Source organism: Solanum tuberosum, unplaced genomic scaffold (assembly GCF_000226075.1).
Source record: "Solanum tuberosum cultivar DM 1-3 516 R44 unplaced genomic scaffold, SolTub_3.0 scf00064, whole genome shotgun sequence".
In the NCBI taxonomy this organism is placed as follows: Eukaryota; Viridiplantae; Streptophyta; class Magnoliopsida; order Solanales; family Solanaceae; genus Solanum; species Solanum tuberosum.
The window spans coordinates 416,808-427,623 of NW_006238990.1; positions in this window are offsets into that span (position 1 = coordinate 416,808).

A 10,816-nucleotide genomic window follows, 5' to 3' on the forward strand; every position below is an offset into this window, starting at 1 on the left:
AAGGATAAGGGAGAACAGTTAATTTGTAACTGTTCAACCTCCGGTTAAAAGATTCCTAGTGGGAGTCACTGTAACACCCCATAAATTAATACGGTAAACTCGAGCCTAAACATGAGGGTTAACGTTAAGGGTTAAGGGCAAGGGCCAAGGATTTTGGGTAATGGCCATGGCTAGGGAGCCAAGGCTGCCAAAAAAGCACCTAACCACTGCCTACCATGACCACGAGGGTCTTCACGACCCGTGGTGGCCACTACGAGTCGTGGTGCCACCCATGGTTGGTGAGGCAATGTGCCCCCAAAACTGCCCAAGCCAAGGCTTCCTTTCACGAGCCACTTCACGGATCGTGGTGAAGACCACAGACTCTGCGAAGGCTCATGGGATTGCCATAGATTCATGGGGGATTGTCAAGTTGAGGGAGGTCACTGGGTAAGGGACCACGGGCACCACCACGGAACGTGGTGCCCTTGATTGATCGTGAAGGAGGGCATAGTCCCTAGGACGGCACTGCCTAGTTAGGGTCTTTTTGGTAATTACTTAATTATTAGTTAATTAATGGGGTCGATTTAAATTATTTTATTTAACATATATAAATGATTTTAAGTCATAAACCAACACATTTACTTCGTTATTCCCAAAAACCCATATCAAACCAAAAGAGTTCATCTTCTCTAATATTTCTTTCTCTAGAAGATCCCAAACAAGAACAAGAAGAAGAAGTGGAGGCTAGGGCTTCAAGAACCAAAGTCTTTCTTTTCAAATTTAGGGGAAAGCGCAATTAAGGTATGGTAATTTTGATTCATGGTTAACTTTCCATCCATGAAGTCCTCAAACCTTCAATTTCAAAGTTTGAATTTCTCCAAAACTAAGGATTTTCTTTCTAGGTCGTGGATTCTTTCTCAAAACGTTTTCAATGGTTTAATTATCATATATTGAGATTGAACTACTTTTTTATGGTGGTTTTAAGATAAAATCCCCCATGAATTAATGATTTCCCTATAACCCTAATTTATGACTTTGATGTGGTAAATTGTAGTAGGATGAATGTTATGCAAATGTTCTTGTAATTCTTTAGTTAATCGAATTATGTCATTATTCCTGACTGAATTGTAGTAATTCTTGGTGTATTTGTGAAATATGACTCATGGCCTTGAAGGGCACATTATGAAGATTGTGGTATAATCATGATGCTTATGTATATGCTTTGTGATTTCAATGAAAGTAAGGTGACCATGACTATAATGTTATTGTAATATTATTGAAAGGTTATTTTCAATTATACACTTGTGCCTGATGATGATATATTGTGAAGGTTTTCTTCAATGTAATGTTATACCTTGAATTTGTAGGCTTAGGGAATCCTCTTCTTGTGCAATTGAAATTGATCTTGATTGATGTACGTTGAATTGGTAGGCTTAGGGAAACCTCTTATTGTGTAACTAATGTATCTTGACTTAATGAACATTGAATTGGTAGACCTAATGGTGGTAGCCTTTTTATGTGTTTAATAATGTACCTTAGACCTAATGGTGGTAGCCCTTTCATAAATGATTAATCAAGTATTTTAAGGCTTTGTCTTAAATAGGTAGACCTAATGTTGGTAGACCTTTTTTGATGAGTCTATGAACTAATGTAATGATGAACCTTGAATCGGTAGACCTAATGGTGGTGGCCCTTTCTTGAGGATTCAATGAGCTATCCTAATAATTTACCTTGGATCGATAGTCCTAATGGTGGTGGCCCTTTCATGTGTGTAATAATGTGCTTTGGGTTGGTAGACCTAATGGTGGTAGCCCTCTCAAGTATAATAATGTTAATGAGAATGAATTACTCTATGGGAATTTAAAGTTTAGCAACGAGTGGATATTGTAAGGTGGAAGCTCTCCCCATGATTAGGCCGGGTTTCAATGAGCATATTCCTTATCCCATAACTATGTGCCCTCATAGGTTATAGCTAGTGAATCCACCTAAGCTAAATTACCGGTTCTACCTTAGGCAAGTAGACCAACTATTTTCGGTGTGGGACATGACACCAGATTCCATGTTAAGCTCACATGGTCTATGTCGGTTAGGGTTTTTTCCCATCATGTGTATTTATGTGGTAAGGTTAATCAAGAGGTTCTATGAAGTATGGGAGGTGTAGTCCCTGGGACGGGGCTGCCTTGTTAAGGTCTTTTTTGTAATTTCCAAATTAATAAGTTAATAATTGCAGTAGATTTAAATTGTTTTATTTCACATATATACATGATTTTAAGTCATAAACTACCCCATTTACTTCATTATTCCTAAAAACCCAAATCAAACCAAAAGAGTTCATCTTCTCCAATATTTCTTTCTCTAGAAGTTCCCAAAGATGAAGAAGAAGAAGTGGAGGCTAGGGCTTGAAGAACCAGGGTCTTTCTTTTCAAATTTAGGGAAAATCTCCATCAAGGTATGGTAGTTTTGATTCATGGTTAACTTTCCATCGATGAAGTCCTCAAACCTTCAATTTCCAAGGGTTTTCATTCTAAGTCATGGATTCTTTCTCAAAACGTTTTCAATGGTTTAATTATCATACATTGAGATTGAACTTCTGTTTTATGGTGGTTTTAAGATAAAATCCTCCACGAATCCATGATTTCTCCATAACCCTAATTTATGACTTTGTTGTGGGTAAATTGTAGTAAAATGAATGTTATGCAAATGTTCTTGTAATGCTTTAGTTAATTGAATTATGTCATTATTCATGCCTGAATTGTAGTAATTCTTGGTGTATTGGTGAAATATGATTCATGGCCTTGCAGGGTAAATTATGAAGATTGTGGTATAATCATGATGCTTATGTATATGCTTTGTGATTTCAATGAAAGTAAGGTGACCATGACTATAATGTTATTGTCATATTATTGAAAGGTCATTCTCAATTATATACTTGTGCATGATGATGATATATTGTGAAGGGTTTCTTCAATGTAATGTTATACCTTTAATTGGTATGCTTAGGGCATCCTCTTCTTGTGCAATGGTAAGTGATGTTGATTGATGTACCTTGAATTGGTAGGCTTAGGTAATCTTCTTCTTGTTTAACTAATGTATTTTGACTTAATGAACATTGAATCTGTAGACCTAATGGTTGTAGCCCTTTCATGTGTTTAATAATGTACCTTGAATCGGTAGACCTAATGGTGGTAGCCCTTTTATAAATGATTAATGAAGTATTCTAAGGCTTTGTCTTGAATCGGTAGACCTAATGTTGGTATACCTTTTATGATGAATCTAGGAACTAATGTAATTATGAACCTTGAATGGGTAGACTTAATGGTGGATGCCCTTTCTTGAGGATTCCATGAGCTATCCTAATAATGTACCTAGGATAGGTAGACCCAATGGTGGTGGCCCTTTCATGTGTGTAATAATACACTTTGGATTGGTAGACCTAATGGTTGTAGCCCTCTCAAGTATAATAATGTTAATGAGAATGAACTACTCTATGGGAATTTAACGCTTAGCAACGAGTGGATATTGTAAGGTGGAATCTCTCCCCATGACTAGGCCGGGTTTCAATGAGCCTCTTCCTTATCCCATAACTATGTTCCCTCATAGGTTATAGATAGTGGATCCACCTAAGCTAAATTATGTTAAGATCACATGGTCTATGTCGGTTAGGGTTTATTCCCATCATTTGAGTTATGTACTATGGTTACTCAAGAGGTTCTATGAAGTGTGGGTGGTAGTATGTGATGCCTTTCGTACGAGTAGGCTTTAAGAGGGCTATGGTGTGTTTCTCTAATGTCTTAATGTCTAATGAAATGAATGTGCTCATAATGATGCTAATGAGAATGTTGACTTAAAGGCCAAATGTAAAGATGTGTGCTAAACTTTGATTGTTATTATGAGTTGCTTTCCTTGTCATGACATATTTAATATGAATGTTCCTTGTCTATGGTGGCCTCAAAGAGGTACTTAGTGTGAGTGGTATTATGGGATGCCATTCATAAATTGCACAAGTATAACTTAGGGTTGTTTTAGATGATAGTTCTAGTATGTTATAATGATTTATTTGATGAATATGATTGTGACTTGTGTATACAGTAAAAGTACATGACAATTCTCAAATTTGTCAAATGCATGCTTTTCAATCAAAATGTCCTTTTTAAGCATGATTTCTACATGTCTATCATACTTAATACATATTTGTGCTAACCCATATTTCTTTTACATTTTTACAAAGTGTAGGTGCCGGATCTTAAGGTGACTTCTAGTGTTCAAAGCTTGGATTGATTCTCTCCAAAGCTAGTGGTGAGTCTTCATGGTTCGAGGATGAGAGTTGTTCTTTCCAAGTTTCTTTTATGTCATTTTACGTTTCAGACTATGTTGAAGGGATGTGACCCTATCTTTGATTCAAGTTGTATTAGATGGCCATGTGAGACAAGTTAGACTTCCTTTGTTTGTTTTTAACTATAGTTTTTGATTGTATGGATTAAAATTTTTAAATTTGGTACCATTTTTCCTATGTCTTATGTTATGAATCCTATGAGGCTTGTATGAGGCTTTTCGGAGTCTTGTATGTCATGTCACGTCCGGGGTGTAGGCTTGAGTCGTGACAAACATGGTATCAGAGCACAAGATGTTAAGATAGGTTTTAGGATGATGTCTCACAAGCCACGACTAGTAGAGTCTTGGTCAGGAGTGTGAAGCGCGCCACATTTATGAATGACAGGCTATAAGATGTTAGGAAACTACACTTCTTTCATTACTCTTGAGTCGTTCCATAGAGTTTAACTCTTAACTCTACAAGTCCACCTCCTAATCCATATTTTGTGTCTTTAGGAAATGAATAGACGAAGGGCTAACGCAAGTGGAATTGAGGAGAACAATGTCAATGAAAAAGCTCCTCAACTGAACCAAGGTCCTCTAGTTCCTCAAGTTCCTAATGATGCGGGGGCTATGTCAAATGTGAAAATAAGGTCGGCTCTCCAAGTATTGACTCAAGCCGTGACGGCCCAAGTCAATAGGGATACTAGGACTCATGTGAACCTTAATGTGAGCTCTACAGCTTCTAGGTTGAGGGATTTTGTTACGATGAACCCTCTAGTGTTTCTTGGTTCCAAGGTGGGAGAGGATCCCAAGAGTGTATGGATGAGGTGTATAAGGTAGTTGATGCTATGTGGGTGACTTCGGTAGAAAAAGAGGAACTAGCCGATTATCAATTGAAGGATGTTGCCCAAGTTTGGTTTACTCAGTGAAAGAATAATAGGCCGGTAGAAGTTGGTCCCATAGATTGGGAAGTGTTCAAGAAAGCATTCCTTGATAGGTTCTTTCCCCATGAGAAGGGGATAGTAAGGTGGAAGAATTTATGAACCTTAGGAAAGGTATCATGAATGTCCAAGATTATTCTTTGAAATTTACCCTATTGTTTACGTATGCTCCTTCTTTGGTGTCGAATCCAAGGGATGAGATGAGTAGATTTGTGACGGGGGTGTCCGACCTAGTTGAGGAAGAATTGCACACAACAATGCTCCATGAGGACATGAATATATCTAGGCTTATGGTGTTTTCTCAACAAATTGAGGAGTCCAAACTTAAGAGAAAGAATAAGGAGATGAAGAGAGCTATGTCCGATGAGCAAGGTAAACCAAGGTTCAAAATGATATCTTCCAACCAAGATTCTTCAAGCACTCCTAGAATTAACCAAGAGAAAGGTAGTGGGTCTCAATTTCCTAAACCTACTAGCACCAATTGTGGAAAGAAGCATTATGGGAAGTGCATAGCCGGTACAAATGGGTGTTATGGTTATGGAAAGAGTAATCTTCAAGTGAAAGATTGCCCTACACTTTCGAAAAGAGGAAGAGATGCTAAGCAAACTTCTCTTAGTAGCCCGGATCCTAATGCTCCAAAGCATGGTCGTTGCTATGCACTCCGGTCTAAAGACGACAAAGGAGCCCTTCCGGATGAAGGCACCAGTAAGTTGATAATTCCTTATAGATGTGGATGTTTTATTAAGGTCCCTATGCTATTTTGATGTTAACCTTAAGTATGGGTTTACTCCCAAAGGGGAGATGGTATGTTTAGAAGGCAAGGTTGTTGAGAGTTCCGATATCCTTATCACTTTCTTCTATTCCTATTCAAGCTTGAGACCAAGAGTTCCTTGTAGCTTGTTTCATGTTGCGGAGTCATGTGTGATTTTTTTGTTTCCATGACCACTTTATGTTATGCATGATCTTGATTAATTCATGTTTATAAAGAAAATGATTTTATGATTTACGTTCCTCATGTTGATGTGCATTTAGTATGAGTTGCCTATATGCTTTATGAGATGAATTGATGAACATGCTTAAATGGGCTTTTGAGAGTAATTGCATTATTTGCTTCATGATGTTATGAGGAGCATGATTTGAGTTGGAGAAGGTAATTCGTCCAAGGAAATGAGAAATGTTGAAGTTTTCATTCATAATGGGTTTGTAGATGTAGTTCCAACTTCCTTGTGATGCATTGAGTATATTGAGATGGAGTTGATGTTTCCTCCTACGATTTGTGCATTATGTTGATGTGTCATGCATGATGGGTTGCTAGTCTTGAGTCTTTAATTCCGTAAGGTGTTCAAAGCGTCATTCGAGGATGAATGTTCCAATGGGGAGATATTGTAATACCCCAGAAATTAATAGGGTAAACTAGAGCCTAAACGTGAGGGTCACTACCTACCATCTCTACGAGGGTCTTCACGACCCGTGGTGGCCACCGGGAGTCGTGGTGCAACCGTGGTTGGTGAGGCAGTGTGCCCCAAAAATTGCCCAAGCCAAGGCTACCCTTCACGAGCCAATTCACGGATCGTGGTGAAGACAACAAATCGTGGGAAGACTCGTGGGGTTGCCTTAGCTTCATGGGGGCATGTTAGTTTGAGAGAGGTCACTGGTCAAGGGACCACGGGAACCACCACGGACCATGTTGCCCTTGACGGATCGTGTAGTAGGGCGTAGTCCCTGGGACGGGGCTGCCTAGTTAGGGTCTTTTTCGTAATTTTCAAATTAACTAGTTAGTAATTGGAGTGGATTTAAATTATTTTATTTCACATATATACATGATTTTAAGTCATAAACCACCCCATTTACTTCATTATTCCCAAAAACCCAAATCAAACCAAAAGAGTTCATCTTCTCCAATATTTCTCTCTTTAGAAGTTCCCTAAGAAGAAGAAGAAGAAGTGGAGTCTAGGGCTTGAAGAACCGAGGTCATTCTTCTCACATTTAGGGGAAAAATCGATGAAGGTATGGTAGTTTCAATTCATGGTTAACTTTCCATCCATGAAGTCCTCAAACCTTCAATTTCAAAGTCAGAATTTCTCCAAAACTAGGGATTTTCATTCTAGGTCATGGATTCTTTCTCAAAACGTTTTCAATGGTTTAAATATCATATATTGAGATTGAATTGATGTTTTATGGTTGTTTTAAGATAAAATCCCCCATGAATCCATTATTTCCCATAACCCTAATTTTTGACTTTGATGTGGGTAAATTGTAGTAAGATGAATGTTATGCAATTGTTCTAGTAAAGCTTTAGTTAATTGAATTATGTCATTATTCATGCCTAAATTGTAGTAATTGTAGGTGTGTTGATGAATTATTTTTCATCGTCTTGAAGGGCAAATTATGAAGATTGTGGTATAATCATGATGCTTATGTATATGCTTTGTGATTTCAATAAAAGTAATGTAATGATGAACCTTTAATCGGTAGACCTAATGGTGGTGGCCCTTTTTTGAAGATTCAATGAGCTATCCTAAAAATGTACCTTGGATCAATTGACCTAATGGTGGTGGCCTTTTCATGTGTTTAATAATGTACTTTGGGTCGTTAGACCTAATGGTGGTAGCCCACTCAAGTATAATAATGTTAATGAGAATGAACTACTCTATGGGAATTTAAAGCTTAGCACCGAGTGGATATTGTAAGGTGGATACTCTTCCCATGATTAGGCCGGGTTTCACTGAACATCTTCCTTATCAAATAACTATGTGCCCTCATAGGTTACAACTAGTTGGTCCACCTAAGCTAAATTACCGGTTCTACCTTAAGCAAGTAGACCAACTCTTTTCGGTGTGGGACATGACACCGGATACCATGTTAAGCTCACATGGTCTATGTCAGTTAGGGCTTATTCCCATCATGTGAGTTATGTGCTATGGTTACTCAAGAGGTTCTATGAAGTGTTGGTGGTAGTATGGGATGCCATTCATTCATTGCACGAGTAGGCTTTTGATGAGTCCTCAAATGCATATTTTGTCTCAATATCTGATGAAAATACTTAAGTTTTAGGTATTTGGAGTTTGAGGCAAAGCATGGACAGTAGTTGGCAAGAAGGAACAAAGCGGCTGAAAAGAACGAAGAAATGAAGGCCCGAAGATCGCCAGCCTAGTTGGTGGATCACCGAGTGTATCGGTGATCCCGATTAACTGCGTCAAGTGATCCGCTGCAGCACAAAATTTCAAACATTATAAATACTTGCTTAAATTGTTAATTTAGTATCAAGTCATACACAATTATTATTCAGACTTAGAATATTTTCAGTTTCAAGTTTTAGAGGGTTTTGGAGACTTTATTATAAGACCTTGAAGATTCAAAGGGTTTCAACTCCAAGAAATTAGATGTGGGTCTAAAAAATTATTCACTCTTTACGTGTTTTAAGACTTAATTCTTCATACCAGTTGATGGAAACTTATATTGGTATTGATTTTTTACCTCTTTTACATGTCTAGCTAAAACCCTAATTCTTGGGGTATGATTTTGTGAATATGGGTTAGATTATTTGTTGGGTCTCGCTTGTTGATGGTTTATTTGTTGTTTAAATGTGATTTCCTTTATTAGTTTTGTATGAACTTAATGAGATTTTAGTTGCAAATACGATTTCATCTTAGTGTTTTTGCCTTGCTCGAGAGAGAGGTCTTAAAACTAAGACTACTAAATTGATAGTCGGTGGTATTGGGTCGACATGGGTTCATCTCAAGAGAGTGAATCCTACTCATTTTCCCACACATTCAGCTCGAGAGAGTGAATGGGCTAAGGCGGAGGTTGTGCTTAATGCGGCAACTCAGTGTTCGAGAGAAACCGAGTTGATTCGGGGTAAGTTGCTCGAGAGAAAATTTACCACCACAATATTCTAGCCTAGTCACAAATGTTCAACAATCTACCATCAAAGGCATGTACCTGATAGTGTAGTTTATCCCGTATTCCTATCACATCCCAAGAATCCCGACTCCCTATCTCGTTTCCATATATTTTTTCTATTATGAGTTGTTAATTGATATACCGTGAGTTTTCGGTATTTCTAATACAGTTCACTTACAAGTTGTGTGTGTCTAGGGCCTTTTTGTATCGGTTTTTTATGTGTTTTTATCATATTTTGCAGGAAAGATGTTCAGGCGCGGAAGTATAGAGACAGCTGAAAGAAATGCAAAAAAAGAGCATTCACGGAGATGATCTACGGACCGTAGGTCCATTGACGGTCTGTAGGTGATGACTGTAGATCAGCAGGCAAGGTATGGAAGACAAATCAAGAAAATCTGACCAAGTGTGGAACCACGGTAGTAATTGGCGGTCCGTAGATTGATCTACGGACCGTACTGTTGATCCGTAGATTAATACTGCGAGGGTTCCAATACTTGATTTTTGAAGATTCCAAGTGTGGAGATACGGAGGGGATTTACGTACCGTAGATCGATCTACGGTCCGTACTGTAAGTCCGTCGTTTGCTTCAGAGAAGCTGATTTTTGGAAGCTGAAATATTTTCTAAGTCCTGGCTGACGGAAGGTACTTATGGATCGTAGATCCATTGACAGTCCGTAAGTCAATCTTGTGGAATGAAGACGTGTGCCTGAACAAACTTTCCTTAATTTGTTTCCCTTTTAATTTATGATTTGTTTTCTATAAATAGGGCATGTAAACCTCGTTTTTGGGGGTTAGACATTATTATTCTAGTTTTACTTGGTGACTTGGGAGATTAATTTGCAACCCTAGCAATTATTGATTTCCTAAGTTCATTTTGAAGATTTTAGCTTTGCAATTTAAGTTGAATTTCTGGGTTTATTATTCTCTTTACGTAAGTTCATGATTTCTTCATCTAACACTATGAATTGTGTTCTTGCTATTATGGGTAACTAAACTTCACAACTAGGGTTGTGGGATCAATGAGCGATTAACAAAATATGAATAGTAATTAAGCAATTCTTGAATAGTGTTTTGAATGCATTGATAATTCTTTCATTCAAAAGTCTTTTTAACGAGTGCACGCGTTAGAACTCGCCTAGTTTCTACTTGCCGGATCAAGGAGGTAATCAACAAGAAAAGAATTATCAACATAGATTTAGTGTGACACTATCTAATAGGCTAGTGTCGATTGGTGCGAAGTAATAACTAAGCCAAACATCGATTATGACGTCTAATATGAGGTAAAGGTAAGGGTTAGTAAATTATACACACGTAGCCGGACCAAGGTGCGGGGTGAAATTCTCTAGATGCCGGACCAAGGATTTAGAGATACCTAACTTATCACTTTGCATGTAATACACTAGAAAAGGATTACTATTATTAGGATTACCGCGTTATGAGCTTATGGGGAACACATTCCTAGTTACTTTTAATAATCTGAATATAAATAAATACTTAGTTCAAAGATATCTTTTTATTGTTTTTATTTTATTTCAATTTAAATCCCCCCATTTTTATATAACGACTATCGAGTTAAATATTTGCTATTGACAATATTCTTCCATATTCTCTGTGGGATCGACCCCGACTCATAGTTGGGTAAATATATTGCATACAATCGTTTATATTTCTTTTCAAGA